Raw genomic sequence first — 26,408 nt, 5'->3', positions numbered from 1 at the left:
GTGGATCAGATTCATTTGAATCATTGTAAGTCAGAGATTTTGAAGGATTATTGCCATGTGGGTGTAGAGAGAGCAAGTGGGACAGATTGCTCCTTAGTTCTTAAGGCCTCATAAACCGGTGCCTACCGGGTCCTTGTTAGGTACACGATGCCAGGAAAGGTCTGTTTTCTTCCCTGTCAGTCACTGAGAAGTTCTTGTGTAGAATTAGTGCCTTCTCTCTGGGGCACTGCTGTTCATTCTGGTAGTGTATCAGGACCTGTGTGCAGCCACTTTTCCTTCTAGAATTGATGTGTGACCAATTTTGGGCACAGTGGAAAGTAGATTAACAGTACTGAGGCTGGTGGGCTTGGGCTTGTCCAAAGAAACACTTCAGAGTCTTCTTTCTTAATCAACAGTGCTTGAAGATCTTTGTCATTTGAGGCCCAAGAGACGATTCCCTCTTCCCTAGGTTTCAGCAGCCTTGTATTTCTTGGTGTCTTCTCCCCTGGTGTGTGTGTGTGTGTGTGTGTGTGTGTGTGTGTGTGTGTGTGTGTGTGTGTGTGTGATGTGTATGCGTTCACATATGTGGGTGTAGGTAAGTGTGTGCCACAGTGGGCAGGTGGTCAGAGGACAGTCTTGCATATCAGTCCTCACCTTCCACCTTGTTTGAGATAGGGCCTCCTTGGTGATTTTTGCCCCTGCTAAAGCCAGGCTAACAGGTCCACAAGCTTCTGGGGACCCTCCTGTCTCTTGCCTCCCATCTTGCCAATGAGAGTGCTGGGATACAGACTTGTGCTACCACCCTTGGCTTAGTGTGGATTCTGGGGACTCAGATTCAGGTCCCTTACACTCAGGCAGCAAGTACTTTACCCACAGAACTATTTCCTCAGCCGGACATTTTTTTCTTTTCAAAGTTTTACTTAACGTCAGAGGTATTGACTTTAGCAGATACTATTAAAACATTCTTTTCTCACTTGGTGGATTCTGGTCTACTATGTATTGTGGGAGACCCATGGTACCGGTGGTCTCACATACTGGCTAGTATTTCTGTGAGGTCTTTGGTTGTGAATCTGTCATTTCCTTCATTAGGAAAAGAATCTTAAGAAGGGAGAAGAAACATTGGGGAGAAGTCAGAAGTAGCTTTTGTAAGGTCAGAGTGGGATCATGTGTGATACACTGTGATTCCTCCTTCTGCTCTCATTCTGTAGATCTCATAGCAGCTGTCTCCAGCCGTCTTCTGGATTTTGCCCAGGCCTCTTGGGATGGCTGCAGTGACACACAGCTGGGCTTTCCCCTCCATAATGATCTGAGTCTAGAAATGGTGGAGGAGGAGAAGGGTGCGTTGGATTCTAGGAGGTAGCATTGGTGGGAGGGAGTGTCAAAGGAGTTAACTAGAGGAGGCCAGATGTGCTGCCTCTGCTTCCCTCCTGCTTTTATTCCTTTACTTAGTTTTTAAATATTTGAATCTTTATTTTATGTGTGTGGGTAAAGTTTTGCCTGCATGTATGTCTGAACCATTGTGTATGCAGTACCAGGGAAGACCAGAAGAGGGCCCAGCATCCTCCTGGGATTGGAGTTAACAGATGGTTGTGAGCCATCATGTGGGTGCTGGGAATAGAGCTCAGGTTGTCTGGAAGAGTGGCCAGTGTTCTTAACTCCACTGCTCCCACTTTTTATTTGAGATGGGGTCTCTCTACATAGTCCTGGCTGGCTTGGAACTCACTATGTAGACTAGATGTAGATCAGGCCAGCCTCAAACTCAGAGATCCACATGCCTCTGCCTCTGCCACTCAAGTGCTGGGATTAAAGGCGTGCGCCACCATGCCTGACTCTCTCTGCTTTTTACTCTTCCATTTCTTTCACAACCTTCTACTTCAGGTCAAACCACATCTGGCCTTTAGTCCTAGGTCGGTGTGTGCAGTAGATGGCGAGGAAGCACCAGTTAGTGAAGCTGCAGGCAGTGTTTTCTGTGCTCTTGGTTTTGGTGCTTTATAGGGAGAATTCATTTCTTTTGGAGTTTTCAAAGGGGGCCTTCCTTTTCCTGGCAGCAAACAATTAAGCACTGTCTTCTCCAGCTTTGGGACCTGTATAAATGAGATAGCCAAGTGAAGAAAAGAGAAAGAAGTCTTTGGGTGTTTGGTGTTTCACATATTATACCATATTCTGCAAGGGAAACAAGCTGCAGAGCAGATACTGTACAGGTCGTCACTGCTGGCCGCAGTTGGCTGTCAAGGACCTTAACTGGCTGGTCTGCATTCAAATGCACTGCAGATGTTAAACATAGGCTTTGAAGAACTACTACAAAAGTTATGTGAAATATTTCATTATGCTTTTAAAAATAACCATGTTTTTATCTCAGTATGTGAAATTCCAATATTTCAGATATATTAGATTCAATAAAATATATTATTAAATCAGTCTCACCTCTTTTTTTTTTTTTTTAAAGATTTATTTATTTATTATGTGTACAGCATGTATGATTGCAGGCCAGAAGAGGGCACCAGATCTCGTTATAGATGGTTGTGAGCCACCATGTGGTTGCTGGGAATTGAACTCAGGACCTCTGGAAGAGCAGTCAGTGTTCTTAACCTCTGAGCCATCTCTCCAGCCCCAGTCTCACCTCTTTTTACCTTCTTAATGTGATTGTTAGAAAATTTTGACTTGTGTAAATGTCCCATATTTCTGGCTCTCATTGTATTTGCAAGCCCTTTCTTGGTAGAAGTCACTGCAGTACAGGCAGTGACCCCAAGATCCAGAACCTGTAGAGGTTTGGGATTTCTGACATATAGCCCATGACATTTGGGCTATAGTGTCTTCTTGATATCAACTGTCAGTTGGTGCATAGCAAATGGCACCCATGCCAACTGGCTTCAGACAACAGTTTCTTCTGGTCACAAATTTGGTAGCAACTTGGGGTCTCTCGTGAGGTTTAGGCTTGCAGTTGACTGGACCTCAGTCATCTGAGGGCATGGCTGCAGCAGTGGATCTGCTTCTGTTTTTGCCCAGGCTATTAGAAGCAAGTCTATCGCCTCCTGGTGGGAGGAGAATGAGGCACTGCTTCTTGAATGGACCTAATAGCCGAGTATCTGTGATGTGGTTTAAAGACTGCCTGGATTTCACTGGCGGCTGCTGCTGACAGGGTTTCTCTGTGTAGTTTTGGTGCCTGTCCTGGAACTCGCTTTGTAGACCAGGCTGGCCTTGAACTCACAGAGATCCGCCTGGCTCTGCCTCCCAAGTGCTGGGATTAAAGGCATGCACCACCAAGCCCGGCTATGGTCAGTGGAGTGGCAGAATCTCACTCCACCCTCAATCAGTGCAGTGACTGCAGTTCACTCAACCCTCAGCTGTCAGTTCTGCTGGATTATTTGGAATAATTGTTTATTTTGAGATCTCAAATTCTGACCTATTATAAAAACAGACCTTTAGTGGGGAGGGCAAAGGTAAATTTAGCTCCACCATCACAGATGCACATGTGTGCATCACCTGTGCCTCAGCTGAGGCTCAGGAGTGTAATAATGCTGCTGGGGCTTTGCATGGTAATTGTGTTAGGAGTACTAGTGAATTATCTGTGTATCACATTTCTGTTAAATACGTCAGGATAGCAGCTTTTTATGTTGTAAGTAGGGAGAAGAGGTGTGTTCATTTCCATGTGAGGCTAAGTCAAGCTAGGGGGAGAATTATAGAAGTGGATAAGGCAGAGATGCAGTTGTATCCGGCAGTGGGTTCATATGTGCCTCTTACCGTAATATAGCTGTTTTGTTTTGGACTCAGCCCCAAACTTCTGAAGCTTATGTTGTGGCAAGAGCTCTAAACTAAGTGGCCAGGAGATGCAGTCTTGAGAGTAGATTGCTGTCTGCTTGGGTCAGAAAATGAGCTTTAGTACAAGGTTAAAAGGAGTGCTGGAAAAAGGTTTTGGGTTAGGATAGGTCCAAGATTCAGGAAAGCAAGTATTCAAACCACTTGGATGCATGTTTCATGGTGTACTGTGCTTTATTTAGCCAGGTGTTTCCTAAAGAGTGTAACCATTGCTGGGCGGTAGTGGACTTGCCTTTAATCCCAGCACTCAGGAGGCAGAGGCAGGTGGGTATCTGTGAGATCGAGGCCAGCCTAGGGAGTTCCAGGACAGCCAGAGCTGTTACACAGAGAAACCCTGTCTCAAATGTTTTTGTTTTTGTTTTTCCGAGACAGGGTTTTTCTGTGTAGCTTTGCGCCTTTCCTGGAGCTCACTTGGTAGCCCAGGCTGGCCTCGAACTCACAGAGATCCGCCTGGCTCTGCCTCCCAAGTGCTGGGATTAAAGGCGTGCGCCACCAACGCCCGGCCCCTGTCTCAAATGTAACAGTATCTCTTCAGCTTGAAAGTCTGAGATAGGCCCATGGACTTTGTAAAGTTTGCTGCCTTAGATGTGAGTTAAAAAGCTGTTGACTTGGGGGTCCTCTGTGTCCTTGTTATTTCTGTCCCTGTTTAGCTATTAAGATTGAATTTTGGGGGGCTGGAGAGATAGCTCAGAGGTTAAGAGCACTGACTGTCCTTCCAGAGGTCCTGAGTTCAATTCCCAGCAACCACATGATGGCTCAATCATCTGTAATGAGATGTGGTGCCCTCTTCCGGCCTGCAGGCATACATGCAGACAGAACACTGTACACATAATAAATAAATCTTCAAGAAAAAAAAAAGATTGAATTTTGGGCACGCACTTGCCTTTCTTTTCAATTTAGAGATGGTCTCACCTAGCCCAGGCAGGCTTCTGTGAAGTGAGTATGATCTCAAACTGCTGATCTTGTCTTTACATATTACATAGTAAGTGTAGGGATCACAGGGATGGGCGACATGCCTGTGTGTGTGGTGCTGGGCTTTCAGCCAGGGCCTGGTGTGTGTCAGACAGGCATTCTGTCAGCTGAGCTGCATCTCTAGTCCTGTGGTCAGTATCTGGTCACTCTCTTCATACTAAGTTTCTAACAGTAGTGCCTTTGATTTCTTTATTCCCCTTGATAGCTGTGTTCTGAACTGTGTAGGTGAGGGGAAATGTACTTAAGCACACGGATGGCCATGGCCACTTGTGCAGTTCAGTGAGCAAGAAGCAGAGCCTAGTGGGCAAGAGTTTAAAGCCACTTGGCTTTGCAGGCAAGTTCCTTCTCTGTGGCTGGATGTCCTCACCTGTAAGGTGTTGCTAGTAGTTTCTACCTCATAGATTTTGGAGATTAATGTTATGTTATGTGACAGATACAACACTTGGTACAGAAGAGCTATGCATATTATTATTACGTCGGTAACACAGATTATTTTATTTTTCACTTAAAGGCATCAAAGTTCTTGAGTCTTGAAGTAATAAGTTATTTACCTGACATTTATTGGTTAGTCATTACTGCCCGAGGTGTCAGAAGACTGAGTGTTAGGCCTTGCCAGCCTGAATTGATCCAGATCATAAGTGACTCCATTAGAGTTCTCTTGTCTGATCTGGGAAAATACAAGCACAAACCAATTCTTAAGAACTTTGCAGTGGCCCAAGGGCGCAGCTCTACAGCTCTTGTCTGTGTGCAGAAGGTATGGCTCAGGTGCCCGTGTGTTTCCATCCCAGGCCCAGCCAACTTTGGTTTTCCCCCTGGGCCTGATTGTCAGTGGCTTGCTCTCGTGTGGTTTGTCCATTTTGCTGTTGTGTAGTAGCAACGCTCCTCCTCAGCCTCCTCACTGGCTCAGTCCTGTTTCTTTCAGAGGGTCCTGTCCTCAGTGGGTGCTCCTAGTGCTCTGTCAAGGGAGGTGAGGGTCTTCTCTTGGCCCTTCTTCCTTCTCCATTGCAGGTCCCTGAGCACTCTGCCCTGCCCTGGGGCAAAGTCCCAGGTGTCTCACATTCTGATGTCACTTGTTTGTCTTACCAACCCCTCCCCATTTAAAACAAACAACTTCTGGCTCTTGGACCATGGGCCATTATTTTAGGAGACTGCAGTGCCTCTGGGAAGATTTAACATCTGCTCTACTGACTGTAGTCTCCCCTCCCACCTATTTTAAGGCCCAGCTCTGTCAGGCTGGAGCTACTTCATTTCTGAAAAGGTTACAGTGTCCTTGCATTAAGTCTGCCTAGTCTTGGCTTCAGGCACTTGCAGCCTTTGTGCCTCCAGTGTCACTTAGGAATGGGGGCGTTGGGCTTTGGCCTCTGTGTTCTTGTCTTTCTTCCTCTTTGTTCCCCTCTCCAGCTTGTTCAAATTGTTAGTTTGCTCTTTGCTTACACAGCCCTTTGGTCAGAATCCTTGCAGACCCAGCCCATTTCAGTACAGGCGCTGCCTTCTGCCCGCATGCTTTCCAGCCTTTCCTAGCCCAGAACTCCTGCCCTTTGTGCCTTCTCACTTGGATCTGGGGTTTCGAATTCTTGTCCTTACAAGTGTGGCAAGTGCTTTTACCCATAGAACCACCTCACAGCCCCACTCATCTGTCCTCCTTCCTTTGTGCCCCTTTTCTCCTGCAGGAAGTGCTCCTGGGTTTCCTAGATTTTGACCTGTCTTTCTATTTGGTTTCGTCAATTGTGAACAGAATGTTTGAAATCCAGCATGTTTTGTTCTATGACTATGTTCACTTCCTGCTTCTTTTCACTCTTCTCCCTTCTACAACCCCCTTCTTGCAATAGCTGTCCGTCTGTTTGAACTGTTTTCCTCCATATCCCCGTTTACTCTGTGCTGATCCTGGTGGTTTCCCTTCCTGTCGTCTTGTCCTCGAAGTACCTCCATTCTGCTGCTACTCTGGCACTATCCTTTGAAACTGTTCCCTCTCCGTCTGCCATTGCTCTTTCCCAGTCCTCTCAGGGAAAGATGGACTCCAGGCCTTTCATTTTGGGTTGTTATGTATGCTCTACTTGGGCAAACACATCTATGGATAACTTTATTTATCTGTATGGTGACAGTTTCCAGTTTGCATTTTGTGGCTTACCTGCATTTAGCTAGCTGTGTCTGCCTGTGTCCTGCGTGCGTGCTTACATCTGTGTTTCCTTCCTTTGTAGCCACTGAAGATCTAGCATTGTATAAAACTGAGGGTTCCCATCTGGTTTTGGTGGCAAAACTCCTGACATATAACTCAGGAGCCAATGCCACCATTTGCCCAGTTTGCAGCCATTGCCTATAGCCTCCTAAATGACCCCTTTACTCCTACTTTTGTCACTCTTGATTCCTGTCACTGCACCATAGTGACCTTAGAGTGAGCCTTCTGAAAAGCAGCTGTGATCACACCTCTGCCAGTCAGTGTTTCAGTGGTGTTTGTGATCTGTGTGTCAGCCTTCCACTATGGTCACAAATTATCCAGGATAATCAGCTGTCCAAGGAGAAAAGGATTTAGGTGTTTTGGTTTATGGTCCCTTGGCCCTCCTGCTTTGGGCATGTGGTAGCTAGCACAGTGTTGAGAGTATGTGGTACAGGAAGCCTGCTCACTCACGACAGTGGAAGGTCAAGAGAGAAGAGCGGGCCAGGGCCCTTCTATCTCTGTTAGGGGCAGTCACTCCTAGTGACCTAACTGCCTTCCACTAGGGCCACCTGAATGGCTTCTCCTCCACCGCTGCAATAAATCCAACTGAGCTGAATGAAAAAGTTTATTTCGGGCTTAGTCACTTTGTGCGGGCGAGTTCCTGGTCTCACAGTAGGAGGTCCATGAAGTCGAGGGGCTGGACTGGGTGAGGGGCTTTGGACTAGAGCAGGGTGGGAGGTAGTGACATGCTTGATAAGGTATTGGAGAATTGCTTGGGTTTGGGGGTCTGGTAGGTGTGTCCTGAGTCCAGTAGTCACTCTGGAATCTAGAACTTTGTCCATCGTTTTGCGCGGGCCTTTTAAGTGCTGGCTTCTGATGGGAATCTCTTTGTCTTGTTCATGGACTTCTGCAAGCGTCAGCTTCTGCCTGGGGGTATAGGGGTGTGGATTTTTGTCCCGAAACCTCCAGCTTAACACCACTCCTTAAAGGTTCTGGCACCTTCTGGCCACTGACTAGGGACCAAGATCTAGAGACATGACTTGAGGACATTCAAGATCTAAACTAGAGCAGACCATGCTGTAAATGCCTGTTGACTTCATATGATCCACATTGAGTTCCTCCAGGGTGAGTGAGTGCCATGCTTGACCATTTCCCCTAGTATCTAGACAGTGCCTGGTGAACAGTAAGGCCTGTATTTAATTAGATGGTTAATGGTTGGAGAGACAAGAATTTCTTTTGTATAGAACACATACATTCCAGGTTTTCAGAGTAAATGATGTGTTGTATTTGGTTCCTGTGCACAGTCTTTAATACCAACACTGGGGAGGCAGAGGCAGGTTAATCTCTATGACTTCAAGAACAACCTGGTCTACAAATTGAGTTCCAGGCCAGGCAGTGTTACATACCGACACTCTGTTTCAGTGTATGAAACAAGCCCTGGGTTTGATCCCCCAGCATAGCATAAAACCAGTTCTGGGGCTGGAGAGATGGCTCAGTGATTAAGAGCACTGGCTGCTCTTTCAGAGGACCCGGGTTCAGTTCCCAGCACCCACATAGCAGATATATATACCCCATCCATTTTCTGGTGTATTAAAGGTGGTCAACAGTGGTTTTTTGTTTTTGTTTGTTTGTTTGTTTGTTTTAGACTGAAGAAAGAAGATCAGGTAAGACTATATTATCTCATTTTTAGGTCCAGCAGCCATTAAGCATCTAGAAATCTGGGGCCCTTTTCTATCTGAGACTTTTTGGGAGTTTGCCTTACGGACCTTGGATCATGATCTGTAACACAGTTTGAATAAGTTTCCATCTTTTGTCTCCTCTGTAGGGTTCTGTGGGTTGAGTCACTGCTGTTGTGTTACACACTCTGTAGAATGGACTGGCAGATTAATTCCCTAGAGGTTGGCTGGTTGGAAATAGGAGCATTAGTTATCACTGGAAGAAGCCGGTTTTATTTAATTACTTTTCCATTTTAATGCCATTTCTTCATTGCTTTTAGGGCTGAAGTATTTCCCAGTCAGCCTTTGAATTTTGAGAAGTTCTTTATGGCTGTTGATAACTTTGGGAAATGTTTTTTAAAAGGATGAGCTCACACTCAGTGCATTTATTTGTGGCATTAATTGCTTGACAAGACACACTTCCTGCTGCTTAGCCAGTGCAATAGTTAGGATCTGGTCTTTGCTTTAGAACATCTGTCTCTTTAGAGCCTTAGGATTTGAAGCACACCCAGATATGTTCTTCATTCTTGGTTGTTGCAGCAGTGTGACATTAGTGTGTGGCATTCAGAAGCCAGTGCGTGCTTTGTGTGTTGTTAACAAGCAGCAATTTCACAGATGCCAGATGGAAGAGTTATCTGCATTAGTCAGTATTACAATTGGGGAATTTGAAACACTTGAACCATTTTGAATATTCTGTTGTCATTAACAAACAAAACTGGAAGTTAAAATGCCAAACTGATCACGGATACTTGAAAATGGGCTGCTCACCAGTTTTCTTTCCTATGTCATTTATGTAGTAGGTTTTTATTTTTAAAATCTTTACTTATACCCCACCCATCAATCTTAAGAGTTAATGATGACTGACTAATGCTCCAGCTGTAAACTGGATCTATTTTTTCGACAGGCCTAGGGGTTTGGTTAATAGTGATAGGGCGCCCATAAGGCAGAGGTTGGCATTGCCAGCTTGCAGATAGATGTTAATGCTTTGACCTTGCTTCCTCCATGGGGTAGTAGTGGAAACGGTTGGGAGGAGTGCCTCTACTTTTAGCTCTCCTGGCTGATAATTCTTTCTTTTATGGTTTTGTTGTTGTTGTTTGATTGTTTTGTTTTTTGAGGTGGTCTTATTATTTTGCCCTAGCTGTACTTGAACTCAGATCCCCTTGCCTTTCTCTGCCTCTGGTGTGCTGGGTTTAAAGACACATGCCCCTAAAGGGATTCTTAGAAGATGAATGTGAGTAAAACACACACACTAGTTCTTTTTTAAACTGCTTACTTTCAGGTTTGGTCATTTATAATAAGTTAGCACTCAGAAAAATAAACTTCTCCCACCCCCACCACAGGTGCTGTCCATTCAGACAGCAGTCCCGTTGCTTTTAGCTGAGGGAGCTCAGTGCACAAGCCATGGGGCTCAGCTTGCACATGACAGGACTTGGTTAAGTGAATCAGGCGTCTGAATTTGTCACTCTTCTCCATCCCACTGTTCATATCCCATTCCTGCTGTGTTTTGGGGCTTCTCACTAGTCTTAAGTGTAACTGATCTCCTCATTGTCCTGTGCGGGGCGTATGTCTGTGTACATGGCTTATACCTGTTTAAGCACCTCATCACCTAGGGTCCTGCCTGTTGAGCATGCGGTCCAGGTTAGAGCGTCTCTTTTGGTGACACCTTTGCTGCTTTCCTGTGGGGGCAGTAATGACGGCTTTCCTGTGGTCTCATTAGATCATTTGGGAAGGGACTGTTTTCTTTTTGTTCCCTAGCTCTTGTTACCACCTTGCTGTTTTTTTGTTCAAAAGCTATTTAGAGTCTGGACTCTTAGAACTATGAAGAATTTAGGGATGGTGTGGGCTGGAGGAGCAAGCTGTATGGCAGTGGATTGACCTCCTGAGTTTGTTTGTGTTTGACTATACCTAATTTTAAGGACAGGTTTCAAGAATTCAGGATTGTTTTGAACTCATTGTGTAGCTCCCAAGGGTGACCTTGAACTTCATTCTCCTGCCTCCACTTCCTGAGTGCTGGGATTACTGGCATGCACCACCAGACCATGTTTATGTAGTGCTGTGGATTGAGCCTCGGGGCCAGCCACACAGATCGAATGCCAGAGGAGCACTCTTATTGACTCGGCTGTCCCCAGCCTTGACTAGCAACAAGATATTGGATTTGTCATTAAAACACTGGGGAAAGGTCATGTGAAGTCCCAGTTATTGTTATTTGTTTGTTTTTGTGCACACAGACTTACACACCTCACATGGAATATAGCAAGGAAATTTGAGGTAGGGTCTCATGTAGCCCAGGTTGGTCTTGAGTTTACTATATACCTGAGACTGGCCTTGAACCTCCTATTATTCTTGTCTTCACCCCCTGAATGCTGAGATTAAAGGTGTGTGCCTCCATGCCTGGTGAAATTCAGATTTCTGACTTCTCCTGGCAGAGTGGAATAGTCTGCAGTTGTGTAGATAGCAACCTCTCACTTCAGTTTCAGGAAGCCCCTGTCTGTGCACGGCATGTTACCAGCCCAGTTTGTTTGGTCTGCCTGTCTTTCAGAGAAGGATTGCCTATAGTCCCATAGGTGATTAGAACAACTCAGGCTCCATGGTTCTTGGCCTTTAGTTGGTTGTGATTACTGCTACCAGTTAGAAATTTCTACTTTCTCCTTCATATTTTAAAAATTAATTTATTAAAAATATTCATTATGAGCCAAGCCTGGTGGTACACGCTTAAGTCTCAGAACTCAGGAGACGGAGGCAGGTGGATCTTTGAGCTTGAGGCCAGCTTGGTCTATGCAGTGAGTTCCAGGACAACTAGGGTTATGTAGAGACCCTGTCTTAAGAAAAGCAAACAAGCTTGGCAGTGGTGGCACACGCCTTTAATTCCAGCATTCAGGAGGCAGAGACAGGCGGATCTCTGTGAGTTCGAGGCCAGCCTGGTCTACAAAGCGAGTTCCAGGAAAGATGCAAAGCTATGCAGAGAAACCCTGTCTCGGGAAAAAAAAAAAAAAAGAAAAGAAAAGAAAAGAAAAGCAAACCACAAAACAAAAAACACAAACAAAATATTCATTGTCTACTAAGAATCTGAAAAGGAGCATGGCGCATGGCAAGGTTTCTTGTTCTTGATTTGGCCTTGAGGACTCCATGAGTCTACCACCATTATTAACTACTGTAGCATTATGTTGTTCTTTCTGCTATTACTTAACCTTAACTACTGTCTAGAGTTATCTTTTTCTGGTGAGGGAGCGGAATTGAGACGGTTTCTCTGTGTAGCCCTGGCTGTTCTGGAACTCGCTCTGTACCAGGCTGGCTTCGAATTCGAAGAGATCTGCCTACCTCTGCCTCCTGAGTGCTGGGATTAAAGGCATGCACTACCATGCCCAGCTTTATGTAGAATTATCTTGTTTCTTAGTTTATTATCTGACTTCCTAGTAGAATATAAGCACCATGAAACTACTCTATACTTTATTCATTGCTTTTATTTTATTTTACTATTACTACTTTTGTTGGTTTGTTTTTTTTCGAGACAGGGTTTCTCTCTGTATTTTTGGTGCCTGTCCTGGAGCTTGCTCTGTAGACCAGTCTGGCCTTGAACTCACAGAGATCTGCCTGGCTCTGCCTCCTGAGTGCTGGGATTAAAGGCGTGTGCCACCACCACCGGGCTTTATTATTATTTTTAAAAGACAGTTTCACTGCATTGTTCTGGCTGGCCTGGAAATATGTAGACTAGGCTAGCTTTGCTCTCAGAGATTGGCCTGCCTCGGCCTTCTTGAGTGCTGGGATTAAAGGCACACACTTCCACCCCCGGCTTCATTGCTCTATCTCCAATGCCTGTGTCAATTCAAAACACAGCTGCTGTCACCTTAACCGAAGAGATAACATAGACTAAGTCAAATATTAGTGACCATGGCCTGGGAATGTGGATTTCATGTTGCCTCACATGATGTGTTCCAATCTGGAAGTGTTTACATGAACGATTATAGTTACATAACAAAAGAAAATCACAAATTGGCTGCTCTTTCCCCCCTCCTTTGGTTTTTTGAGATAGGGTTTCTCTGTGTAACATCTCGCTGGCCTGGAACTTGATCTGTATATGGGCTTGGCCTTGAACTCACAGAGGTCCACCTACATCTGCCTCCTGAGTGCTGGGATTAAAGTCATGGGCCAACACTGCCTGGCTAATTGGTGGCATTAAAAAAAAGTGTTGATGAGAGCATTAAGTGGGTGAGTTACTGGAAAGCAGGGAACACTATAGGTTAGATGTTACCTGTTGACATTCTCAGCCTTTGGTATGGTGGAGGATGCTGGTCTGTTAATACATTCTAGATGTTTTACCTGCTGATTAAGAAGATATTAGAACTCACATAGAAGTGGATAGTGAATGACTGATTAGGGAACTAAAGATAACACAGGATAATTTGCCTTTGGATCCACAACATTGCAATTCTTGATAATCAGAGATTTTTAATCCATCAACTGGCATTATAAGAGTCATTAAAATAGATGTGGTTTTTAACTTCAGTTCATACTCTCCATGTAGTAGAGTCTTAGTGTTTGTTGAGTGAATCATTTAAAGGTAGTGGTTGAAGGGTTTTGAAAGATGAATAGGTTTTGTAGAGTTAACAGGAGTTAAGTATGCACAGGACAACACATGGAAATGCATGGCGTAGTCTTGTGCCTTGTTGGGGTTGGGTTTGTACATGTACCACAGAAAGCTGTTTTTGATGGAGAAGGACCATCTGGATTCTTGGTTTAAAAAAAAAAAGTGAAAAACTAAATGTTTTTGAGTAAAAAGCCTCCCATGCAGCCCTTTCTCCTTCTGTGCTCTTTTAGCTTAGTGGGATGCCAGTCATTTGTTGTCATTAGTGAGCTTTGGGACCCTGCAGCCAGACTTGTCTGAGCGTGGCAGGGAGCACTTCCAGAGGGCCTTCTGTCAGAGCGCCTCTGCCTTGGTATTTTAGAAGTCCTGAACTACTGGTAGTGTTCATTTTAGAGTGTAGAATGACTGCATGGGGAACTTCTGAGGTGTCAGCCTTTGCTATCTGTGCATCAGAATCCCCTCAGGACCTTAGAAACATTCAGTGCTTGACAGCCACATCTCAGTGGGAGCAGTGAAACCAGGATTCTGTGGATGGGGCTTAGGAATCTGTATTTCAAAACTTGCCTGGTTTTTATGCTGCCACTAGTTTAGGAGGCCACAAATAAGCAGAAGGAGCAGGCTTCAGGATGGTTTGTAAGTTAACGTGAGGAGGATTTCCAGAGGTTCCAGAGGTCTTTGAGAGGAAGTTGGTTAATTAGGAGAATTATTAGAAGAGACTCTGAATGGACAAAGAGGGATGTTTTAATTTACATTTTAAATTTAAATCTTGTTGTTGTTTTCAAGACAGGGTTTCTCTGTGTAGCCTTGGCTGTCCTGAAACTTGCTCTGTAGAACAGGCTGGCCTCAAACTCAAGAGATCCGCCTGCCAATGACGGAGTGCTGGGATTAAAGGCGTCCTCCTCCATCACCATCACCATCACCATCACCACCACCACCACTACCACCACTACCACCACCACCACCACCACCACCCAGCATAAAGGTTATTTTTAAAAGATTTTATATGAGAACTGTATTTACATCACCTCTCCCTTCCTCTCCACTGACTCCTCCCAGGTCCTCATCCCCATTCCCCAATGCATAGAATAGGGGTGTTTTTTTGAAACTAGTTTAGAAATGTATAATTTTTAGAGTAGTGAGAGGAAAGGCAGTCTGGGAATCTCAAAGCTGGTTCAGGGATGAAGGAGTGTGCCTGGGTATTGAAGCAAGATGTCGTGGGCCATGGTTCTAGCTTTCCCATGAGTTACTGTGCTCATCCAGTTCAGTACATGTCAAGAGTTGAGCACTTCTCGGGGCAAATCAGATACAGCTCTGTCATTTTTGATTTGACAGGGTAACTGCCAATAGCAGTTTTTGATTCCTGTGAACCTTCCTCCATCTGCCTAGGGTTGGGAGAGGCTATTTCTGAGGTTGTTTTAAGCTCTGATGCTCCATTACATAAAATCTGGTCAAGACCAGTGCCTCCTGAAAGTAGTTGCTGTTTTTCATCAGGAGGGAGAAAACATCTTAAGCAAAACTGTGACTGAGGATGCAATCAGAAGCAGCTTCAAGACCTTGTAACTGCTTTACCTGCCATACTGTGTTCTGTCTGGGTTTTACCAGTGTAGTTAGTAAGGAAGGATGGGAGGTTAGAACCAGCGGTCCTAGGATAGCTCTGTGCAGGTAAGACCCTCAGGGCAGGTGCTGTTGGTAGGGACTTTTCATATGCCGTCTTCCCAGTACCTTATCAAGTTAGTAAATGCATCCTCACCCAAATGAGTTTAGCTGTAATTGGTAATAAATTGCACATCTTCTTGACAGCCTTAAGAATCAAATTGGAAGAAGTGGGGAAGACAGTCTTTCTGAGAATTCATGAGGATTGGAGTGCATTCCTTGTTTACTTGGGGACCTCTTGGGGGAGATGGTGAGCAAAAGGCAGAGAGAGGAGCCCTTGGAGAGCTGCTAGAGGATATAACACTAATATGGGAAGTGGGTTTTTGTTTTGTTTTAAGTAAATGATGCTTTTAACTTTATCTTATTCTAAAGTTCTCTGTTAAAGACTGTTAAGAGCCAATTTTCCCATATAAGTATGCTTGCTCACCAGGCAGGTTTTTTTTTTTTTTTTCAGTGTAGATTTGAGCTAGCATGGTTTCTGTGCTGATAGTCCTGTACCCTTGCACCTCCAATTACTACCAACCATTTCCTTTCCCACAGCCCACTTCTCTGTTCATTTGGCACTTTTTGTATTGATCCAGCATATCTTTATTTTGCACGGTTGTCCTCAGCACTCTCTGTAGGTGTTGTTCAGGATCCTGGCGTCGGGGAGGGGAGAAGCTCTATCCTCAGTAGCTCTATTATAATGGGGAGACCAGTACTGGCCACATTGCAGTGGAAAGCTGAATATCTAGGGAAATGGGGAGGGGATTTCTAAGGCACCCAGGAGCAGGGTAGATGTCAAAGAGAAGGGCTGGGCAGTGGGAAATGCCAGCTCATTCAGTTGGAGACTTAAGACCTTTGCTTTTTGGTCTTTTGTGTTCAGAAGTACAGTGGCTTTCTTTGCTTCTTGTTCCTGGCAGCAGATTATCTATTCCTTTGAAATTATGTGGGTTGGAAAAGAATGGAAAGGAATTGGCCCACCTGCATGGAGGGAGAGGGTGGCATTAGGATGTGGGTGTTTAAAAGCTCTTGGCATGCCTGCCTCTAAGTACAGATGGCTATTTGTGTTGCCATTATTGTAGCTGTTATGCCTACATTCCCTTCGCTATGCCTCTCTACAGGGATAATTGTAGGGCCCTAACTTATATCTCTTCCTGCTGCCAGATAAAATGGATGCTGATGTGTAGTGTGCTGCAGAATATACAGTGAATTCTGTGTGGGCTGTCTGCTCCCTTAATCTTCTGGGGCTTCTGGAACATAAGAAAAATGTGTTGCATTTTTACAACCCACATTGGTGAAAACATAAAAAACGAATATACTAGATTTTACTGAAGGGTTTGCCTCCAAATGGGGCCAGATTTACTTTGGTGAATGTTTGGGATTTAAAAGTGTTAAATACAAAGGACTTGAATATCCAGGGGGAGGAGATTTGTTAGTGGAATCCAAGCAGCCTGTCAGGTCTGAGAATAACTCTTGAGGTGGTAGAGCAGGAAGATGGATTTTCCAGTCAGGCTGTGTGTGTGTGTGTGTGTGTGTGTGTGTGTGTGTGTGTGTGTGTATGCCTTCAGTTTCTGACTCTCTGCAAGTCCTCACTTTCTCATTAATAAAATGAAACTAGTGATAATTACCAGAGAGTTGTGGTGATTGTTTATTCCCTGCTAAAAAGCCCTTCATAGGATGCTTTATTAAACTTACGTTCAGTCGAATAGATTCATCCTCTATTTTTCTCTTTTTTGCATTGTTACATTTTTTTCTTGAAAAATTCTTAACCAATTGCATAAAATTCTCTGCAGAATTAAGATATGAACTTGACAGAATCAAGTTGATACTTGCTTGTTATTACTATGTTTGCACACTTACACGTGAATTGTGCTCTTGTGAGTGACTGGTGTGCCAGTCAGAGGACAGCCTCTGGTGTCAGTGTTTGCCTTCCACCTTGTTTGAGACAGAGTCCTTGTTTCTATTCACTCTGTACACCCAGATCCCTGGCCTGGGAGCTTCTGGGGAGCCTCCTGTTTCCACTTCTCAGATTCCAGACATATGTGCTGCGAACCCAACTTTCATGTAGTTCTGGGACTCTGAACTCAGGTCTTCGTGCTTGATCAGCAAATACTCTCCACTGAATCATCTCCCTAGCCCTTTCTTGTTGTTTAGATGCCAGCCAAGTGGTGTTTCCTTTTTGAGGAAGCTGATGGCTGGTTATTTTGGCTGATGGTTTTGGAGATTGAAGTTCAAGGTCTGATCTCTGGTGAGAGTGGCGTGTCTTGGTGAGACAGTGGAGTGGGTCAGAGCAATCTCACATCTGGAGCCAGGAGGCAGGGAGGGGAGAAAAGACCCAGTTTCTGTAGTCCCTTTGAGGGCTTTCTAAAGGGTTCCAGTGCCTGAGTTGTTGTTGTTGTTGGTTTTTGTTTCTTTTCTTTTTTTTTTCTTTTCTTTTTCTTCTTCTTCTTTTTTTTTTTTTTTTTTTTTGTTTTGTTTTTTTGAGACAGGGTTTCTCTGTGTCATTTTGATGCCTGTCCTGGATCTTGCTCTGTAGACTAGGCTGGCTTCGAACTCATAGAGATCCACCTGGCTCTGCCTCCCCTGCGCTGGAATTAAAGGCATGCACTGCCACCGCCACCACCCAGCCACAGCAACTCTTACAAAGGAACACATTTAATTGTGCTGGCTTACAGTCCAGAGGTTTAGTGTATTTTCATCTTGGTGGGTGGTGTGCAGGCAGACATGGTGCTGGAGAAGGAGCTGAGAGTTCTACATCTTGATCCACAGGCAACAACAGGAAGTGAACTGTCCCACACGGGGTGCAGCTTGAACATATATGAGACCTCAAAGTGACACACCTCCTTCAGCAGGCCACACCTACTCCAAGGCCACACCTCCTAATAGTGCCACTCCTGTAGGCCAAGCACATGAGTCCATGGGGGCCATACCTATTCAAATCATCATATAAGCTCACCATTTCCTCTCTTATAATTGGTTGCTTTCTTGTGGAAAGGTATTTTGAGATTATACATTATTGTGTTTTATAGCAGACCTCTACCTGAGGGCCTTAGGTTTTTTGTTTTGTGATGTTTATGGCGCTGAGGAGTGAATTCCAGGGCTTGAGTATGCTTGAGTGTTGTGTCACTGAGCTACAGCCTCAGCCCTTACCTTAGTACTCTTGGTAATTCCTCCCTGGGCCAGCCCCTTCTGTGCTACTTGAGTGATGAAATGATCCAATTTCTCACGGTCTGTGTTTATCGGTGCCATTCTGTTATAGGAAGGAGTGTTCTCGTTGATTTCTCTGTATGTCTTTTTCAGTGTGTTATAATGAAGTTATATAATTCTGTTACTCAAGCTGTTCTGCATTTGAGTAGGGCCAGTTGGACCCATCTTAAGCTTCTTTGCCTTTTGATCTGTCTCCATCATTCATGAGACATTTCCTTGCTTTCTGGTATAAGGTTTTTTCTTGCTTGTTTTGTTTTATTCTTGTCAAAGGCCTGGAATGAGTCATTTCTAAGGAGCTACGATTCTTTCAGATGAGGACGCTGGTTAGAAACCAAGGCCTGGGTGGCAGCTGTGCATGTGGCTAGGTTTGTCATTGCCTCTAGGCTCTCAGCAGACAGAGTAAAATGCTACCAATACAACATACATATGTATCTTGTGGCGTATCTTGGTGAGACAGTGGGTCAGAGCAATCTCACATCTGGAGCCAGGAGGCAGGGAGAAAAGAGAAAAGACCCAGTTTCTGTAGTCCCTTTGAGGGCTTTCTAAAGGGTTCCAGTGCCTGAGTTGTTGTTGTTGTTGTTATTGGTTTTTGTTTCTTTCTTTTTTTTTTTTGTTTTTTTGTTTTTTTTTTGTTTTTTTGAGACAGGGTTTCTCTGTGTCATTTTGATGCCTGTCTTGGATCTTGCTCTGTAGACCAGGCTGGCCTCGAACTCACAGAGATCCGCCTGCCTCTGCCTCCCGAGTGCTGGGATTAAAGTCATGCACCACTGACGCCCAGCCGGCTTTTTACAATTTTTTTTTTAGGAAGATTATATGTTTTATTTTGTTTACTAGGTGTATTTTATGTGCAGTGAAATATATCCTTAAAGATTTTATTTTTAATGAATTCTGACAAACTTAGTCATGTAGCCATTGTCACCATCAAAGTACATACAGTGCTCTCATGGGCTCCTTTGAAGTAGGTCTCTCTTGTTCCAGCTGCTGGCCTTTCCATAAATGCTACATGAACATACCTTTTTAAATTTGGCTTCTGGTGTAATTCCTTTGGAATTAGTCCACTGTGTTTTGTGTAATAATTAATAGTTTATACACTCACTATAGTTTGCCCATTCTCTTTCTGATGAACATTTGGGCTGTCTTCAGTTTTTGACATTTGTGAATAAAGATTTGTATGTGGATTCTTGTGCATAGTTATATCTTTATTTCTTTGGGGTAAATAAGTAGAGGTGGGATTGGTGGGCCATGTAGTTAAATATATGGTTAACTTGATGGGAACACCAAAATGTTTCTCAAAGTGGCTGTTGTATTTTGGTTTCCATCAGCAAAGATTATATCTGCTTTCTTTCCACTACCTGGTATTGTCAGAGTAAGAACCTGGCCAGAGTTTTTCCAGGAGGTGTGCAGTGATCTATCTTTGTGATTTCAGTTTTTACTAATGAGGTTGAGTGTTTTTCATTGTATCTTTGTCCTCTGAACCTCTTTGATGGATTTTATAAATCTTTTTTTTTTTTTTTGGTTTTTCGAGACAGGGTTTCTGTGTGTAGCTTTGCGCCTTTCCTGGAGCTCACTTGGTAGCCCAGGCTGGCCTCGAACTCACAGAGATCCGCCTGCCTCTGCCTCCCGAGTGCTGGGATTAAAGGCGTGCGCCACCAACGCCCGGCTGGATTTTATAAATCTTTGCCTTTTCTTTTTCCTCCTTGGTGACTGGGATGGAACCCAGGACCTTGTGCATGCTAGGCAAGTTGCTGTACCATTAAAGCTACAACTCTGGCCGCTTTAAAATTTTTTTAATTTAAAAATATTTGTTTATGTATTTTATATAGATGAGTGTTTTGTCTGCATGTATGTCTGCATACCAGAAGAGGGCATTGGATCCCAGGAGCCTATGGTTATAGATGGTTTTTTTTTGAGCTCTCATGTGGGTGTGCTGGGAATTGAACTCAGGACCTCTGGAAGAGCCGGCAGTGCTCTTAACCATTGAGCCATTTCTCTAGCTCCAGTTTTTGTTGTCTTTCTGAATTTGTTTAGAAAGTTCTTCATCTTTGTTACCAGGTTCCCCACAGGTGCATGTATTTGAACACGTGACCTGAAGCTGCTGGTGCTGTTTCGGGAGATTATGGAGCCTTCAGGAAATGGGGCCTGGCTGATGGAGTCACTGGAGGTGGACCTTTGAAAATATGACTCAGTCATGGTTCCAGTCCTGCCTATTTTGCATCCTGTCTGTGAGCAGTGTGTGACCAGTAGACTTGCTTTCTCTCTCCTTCACACTGTCACTCTGAATCACTGTGCCTTTTCTGCCATCATAGACTGAAAGGATGAACTCCTAGAATGAAGCCTTCCTGCCTCAGTTGCTTCTGTCGAGAAATAGAACTAATAACCACAACCCCTTTTCATATATGCATTTGCAAATATTTTCTCCCATTTTGTTCCTAGTTTTAAATAGACATGTAGCTTTTTTTTTTTTTTTTTTTTTTTTAGTACACTAAAGTGTTGGATTGGATTCATAGGGGCTTTACATATAGCCTTTATGCTGTGATTCCATAAGGAGAATGAGTATTTATGAGAGAAGGAACCTTATGCAGAGGTGGAGCTCTCGGGGATCAGAACTGCCTCTCCTCCGTGGCTAGGAAAGGAGGGCTGAGGGTGCTGGCAATCAGGGCCTTAGATGGTAGGTTAGCATGCTAAATGCAGTTATGGGAAGAACGCTGCTAAACTGTTGAGAACAGAAGACAGACAGCAGGAGGGTTTGACAAAGCATTGAGCCTAGACCAGATCTTACAGTGAACTGTAGAGAATCTTAGCAACCATATTGCTCCACTTCTTTATTTGATAGCTAGGAGTTGGCCTTAGGAAGGGATGGGGCTTCCTGAAGATCAAGTGGGCTGTGGACAGCAGTAAGCAAGACACTTCATCCTATGAAGTAGGGTGGGTAGGAGAAAAATAGAATATAAAATACATAGTCCCATTGTTTAAAAAATATCCTTGTCAGGCGGTGGTGTGCACACCTTTAATCTCAGCACTCTGGAGGCAGAGGTAGGCGGATCTCTATGAGATCGAGACCAGCCTGGACTACAGAGCAAGTTCCAGGACAGGCAGAGCTGTTACACAGAGAAACTTGGCTTCAAAAAACCGAACTAAACAAACAAGCAAACAAAACTGTATTGATGTAGTATTTAGTATAATAGCAGTAATAACAAAAGCACAGTGGTATAGTTAGTGACTGAACTGGGAATATTTTGACTGGAAGTGAGATTAGAATATATCTCAGGTCCAACAGAAACTGCAAGAGATCAATTGAGAATTTATGTTGGCAAGCAAGAAAGTGTGTTTTTCCTGAGACCAAAAGGAAATACAAGAGATTGTAGGTCTGGATTATGCTAGTTATAATTAGCTGTGAAAACACAAACTCCCAAGGTGAGAATTTGCTGGAGTTTGAATTGCTTTTGGATTAACAGAGTTTGCCAAAGGAAGTACCTAGAGGACCTGACAGTGGTATTGGGCTTCTTGCCTCTACATTTTCCTAATCCTTCATACAACGAGGAGTATCTTGTGACATTACATTTCTATTTATAAATGCCAAAACTGGGATTCAGAGAAACTAGACGACCGGCCAAGGTCATAAGACCAGGAAGTGGTTGAGCTGAGATTCACTGTAGGGATTGCAAGGTATCCCAGCATGCTTTTTCTGTGCAGTGCCAGTGTTAAGGTGTCACTTGTGGGCTGGTGTTATTTCACTCACCGTTTATTACCAGTTCATACAAGATAGGTACAGAAATTGAAAGCACTTAGACACTCATAGTGATTTGACAGTAATTTTGTGAGTGCAATCCAAGAAGGTTGTGTGTCTTTGGATTTTTTTTAATTTGATTTCACACTTTTAGTAATACATTTTAGTTCATTTAAAAAAGACAAAGATGCTATTCACTGATGGGTAGGAACCTATAAAGAATGGATTTCTTTTCATGGCTGATCTGAGAAGCCCCACTGGGCTTGCTGTAACCTAGCTGCAGCCATCTGAGTGGCCGGGGAATGAGCTCAGGGAACAGGAGAGGCAGGAGCAGAGCGGAGAGGACCAGGGAAGAATGTGCAGCAATGACAGTAAGGTGAGGCTGCCCTGCCCTCTGTGGTCGGGATGTCCGGCAGCTGCTTTCTGGAGAGCCCTGACCTGCTTTTTACTACCCTTGGTGATTGCAGTTCCTGCCTGTGATGCAGAAGAGACCAAATGTAGGAGAAGAAAGCCATAGAAATGCAGTGAACTGAAGATGGGAGTTCAGAAGAAACTCACTCACTCACTCACTCACTCACTCACTCACTCACTCACTCACTCACTCACTCACTCTCTCACTCTCTCACTCACCTCTCCTCTCCTCTCTCACTCTCCTCCTCCCCTCCCCTCCCCTCCCTTCCCTTCCCCTCCCCTCCCCTCCCCTCCCCTCCCCTCCCCTCCCCTCCCCTCCCCTCCCCTCCCCTCCCCTCCCCTCCCCTCCCCTCCCCTCCCCTCCCCCTGCTTCCTTTAAGTGTTTCCCTTTAAGGAAAAGGCTGTAGCGTGTTTTTTTTTTTTTTTTTTTTTTTTTTTTTTTTTTTTTTTGGCAGAGCCAAGAGTTTTGATTGGCCCCTTCTGTTGTTTGCCAGAAGAATCCTGACCAGTCCAGTTTTGTTCAGAGTTGGTTTGGGAGTCAGCCCAGCAACCAAGTCTCTGGATTTAATTTGAAGTGTATAATGTTTCAGAGAGGGATGGACCCGGCAGATGTGCCCCGCTACTTTCAGCTTTCCAGTGTCCACCAGGGAGTGTGCCATTGCTGTTTTTAGAAACTCCCCAACCCCCCTGCCCTGCCTCATGGAGTCTTAGTGAATTTCTAAGGTCTTGCCAGTATGGGGAGGAAGGAGGTTAACTGACTGAGGAGACTGGTGTTAGGGACCCCCATGCATTGGCTGTGGAAAAAGCCATCCCACCTCTGTCTTAGCCTCAGGACATGAGGCTAAGGAATGTGCTCTAGGACTGGACAGATCGGCTTTCTCTTCTTCTTGATGCTGTACGAGCTAGATCAGTTTCTGTTTTGAGGAAAACATCTTGGACGGTGACTAGATACCAGGGCAGGTGTTGTGTATAAATGGACCCTCTTGCTGAAAACTTTACATTTCATTTTAGTCAATCTCTGCCATCTTAGTTGGGTCCGAAGGCAAGGCTGCCAGCAAATGGCAATTTAATCTCCCAAAGTTTGGGTGCTGACTGATCTCAAACCCCATAACTCAGCCTGAGGTCAGGAGCTGGCTCCTGGCTGCTTAGGTATAACAGTACCCATTGGGACCACCGTTGGAGTATTCTGCTAAGTCTCGCCTGATGTGGCTTACTAGGTCTGCCCCTCTGTGTAGAGAGACTGCTTGTTTATTAACATTCATTGGCACTATGGGGAGGTTGGAGCCTGCACATTTCATGTGAAACAGTTTTCAGATTTGTTATACTCCTGTAACTGATTAACTGAAGATAAAACAAAACAAAAAATATCCACTTTGAAAAGTACCCCTTAAGGAAGGCTTGGGGGAACATCAATCATAGGACTCTGATACACACTTCCCTCATACACAGCTCCCAGAGTCCCTTGTCTAAATGCCACAGTGCTTGATGTTAACCTGGGTATCCTGTATGTTCTCAGTGGTCTCTAGACCACTTAAGATATCTAATACATTGTCACACTCTGTAAATCGTGGCTGCACTATATTGTTTAGGAAAAAAGGACAGAAAATCTGTGTATGTTCATAACAGGTGTAGTTTTTTGGTTTTGTTTCCCTCAAATATTTCCAGTTGATGGTTGTTGCAGGTGTGGAACCTATAGCTGTGGAAGGTGGTTAGCTTTACTTATCAACAGTGTGAATTAAAATTGCCTTCCAACACCTATGCCTCTCCAGTAGCCTGTAGCTTCCTGGGGTGCAGGGCAGTTTCTTAGTCTGCTTTCTTCTCAATCTGGTCTTGGTAATTTTGACTCTTAAGTGATTTTAGTTATATAAGAAGAAGCTTTTAAACTGAGAACAAAGGATGGTGCTTTTTCTGTGGCTTACTTGTGAATTGGTGCTGTACTTCTCTGATAGTTGCTGGGTCCAGGGGCTAGTAGACACGTCTTCCTTTAACCCTGTGTACACCTGCCTTGGGCTGTTAGGAGGAGGATCTGAACATGAGTTTTACTAGTAGACAGGCTGTGTCCATTCTCCTGTAATACACTTAACTCTTTATAGCCTGGAGGGAATGAGAAACTGCCTTGAAGTGATAGTTCTTATCTGTGCTTCTGTTTTATTAAGTATATGGAATTGGAGGGGTTTGGTGGGTGCTGAAAGAGACTGCTGTGCACATTTTACCATATTAAAAGATAGAGACCTGGGAGAGTTAAGTAATAGCTAATAAATGATGGCCAATATTATTGTCAAGACTCAGATTTACTGAGCTGAGTCCCAGGCTTTCTCTATCAGGATTCCCATTTTTAGTAGAAAGCATCAATAAAAATTGACTTTCTGAAGAAACAAGTGTTAACAATTAACTCAGGATTGTGAATGGGAAAAATAATTTCCCTTTGAATGCTAGGACAACTATGCAAGTCTTTTTTGTACTTTTTGCACAATTTAGAAGACAAGATAAATGCCAAAAGTTTCACAAAAGATACGCTTCATTTACAGCTTAAAAGAAGTGGAACAATATTTGACTGTCTAAATATAGCATTTAAAAGTGTTAATTATTAAAAAGGAATTTTGATTGCATGAATGGTATAATTTTCTTGGGGTTTCTGGGCCCTGAGAGAATGCTAGCCATTGATCATATGGGTCTCCTGATTGTGGCTCCCAGGAAGAGATGGAGAAGTGAAGTTTCTTCCCTTTTGTCCCCCAATCCCCCTTTCTCTTTCTTTCTTTCTTTCTTTCTTTCTTTCTTTCTTTCTTTCTTTCTTTCTTTCTTTCTTTCTTTCTTTCTTTCTTTCTTTCTTTCTTTCTTTCTTTCTCTTTCTTTCTCTCTCTCTCTCTCTCTCTCTCTCTCTCTCTCTTTCTTTCCCTCTTTCCCTCTTTCTCTCCTCCCTCCCTCCCTCCCTCCCCCCCTCCCCCCCTCCCTCCCTCTCTCTGTCTCTGTCTCTCTGTCTCTGTCTCTGTCTCTGTCTCTGTCTCTGTCTCTGTCTCTGTCTCTCTCTCTCTCTCTCTCTCTCTCTTCCTTCCTTTCATCTTTAAGAGAAAGCCAACTACAAGCCTGGTCCTAACTGATTCCAGATGGGCTTGCTACAGTACAAAGGTTTTCAGTGTATTTGGGCTAAGGCTGACCATGAGGCCCCTGAGCACTTCCTCTGCAGCTCTGCAATTGTATTCATCTAATAAGAAACAGCCCTTACTGCTGGAGCCCAGAGCAGCCGTGTTGGTGTCCTGTCTTTGTGCCTCATTCTCTGGACCACCTTGTCCTCTTGCCTGCCTTCTTTACGTTTCCATGGACTCACATGTACGCATATTTCTCATGGATGAGAGCAAAGAAGTGTCCAAATAACAGCAGATGATGAATATTTAGGAGTTTTTTTTTTTTTTTTTTTTTTCTCTTCCTCTTTCTGAATGTGAGGGGAGTTGGCTGGCATGTAAATCAGACTGGGAAAACCAAGGTACTCTTTATTTTTAGTTTTTAGAACATCCTGGTACTCTTCTTGAACAGTTGAGAATAACGTGAGTGGTGGTTTACTCACTTTATACACTGAGTATCACAAGCGGTGTCTGTGCGGAAGGGTGAGCATGACCTTGAACTCAGAGGAAGGTGTTTTGCATTCAGACCCTGTGCAGCATTGTTGCCAAGGAGCATGCCTGCTGTCCTGTGACACTGGCTTGGATTTGGCTGTCCTCCCAGCCACCGCAGTGTATCTCAGGCCTACACAGCTTAAAAGAGGATTCTGTGACGCTCTACTGTAGGCTCTGTGAATTCTTCTTCGGGCCCTTCGAGAGGTTGTCCAAAACATATTTTATGTATATACTTGACTTTCTGTTTTGGTTCAAGTACCTAATGACTGAGGATGTGCTGATCTCAGCTCTCAATTTTTTAGATCTAGCTGATGATTGCAGAAACTCTGCCATCCCTGGGCCTTGCATCTGGGCCTTCGCAGCCAAATTCTAATCTATTTAGTATTTAGTTTAGTTGTTAGAGGAGAGCTTATGGGAACCTGTTTCTCTTTCCTTTGTGTGGGTTCTGGTGATGGAACTCAGGTTACTAGACTTGGTGCCAGTATTGGCAAGTACCAGTACTTATGGAATCATCTTTGTGGCATTCCCCTCAGTTTTTTCTTGAGCCAAACGTGAACTGTATTTGATGAATTACGCTGTTTCTGAGTAGTGAGGTTAG

The 26,408-nt window shown here is 44.2% G+C and overlaps 1 protein-coding gene across 24 annotated transcripts in view; it reads left to right on the top strand.

The window, feature by feature from the left end:
- Window positions 1–26,408, top strand: part of Rbfox2 (RNA binding fox-1 homolog 2) — a 264,663-nt gene that overhangs the window by 28,604 nt on the left and 209,651 nt on the right. The window lies entirely within an intron of this gene.

This window comes from Peromyscus maniculatus, chromosome 20 (assembly GCF_049852395.1).
Source record: "Peromyscus maniculatus bairdii isolate BWxNUB_F1_BW_parent chromosome 20, HU_Pman_BW_mat_3.1, whole genome shotgun sequence".
Classification (NCBI taxonomy): domain Eukaryota; kingdom Metazoa; phylum Chordata; class Mammalia; order Rodentia; family Cricetidae; genus Peromyscus; species Peromyscus maniculatus.
Note: the sequence above shows the minus strand (reverse complement) of the source record. Positions and strands in the feature narration are given on the sequence as shown.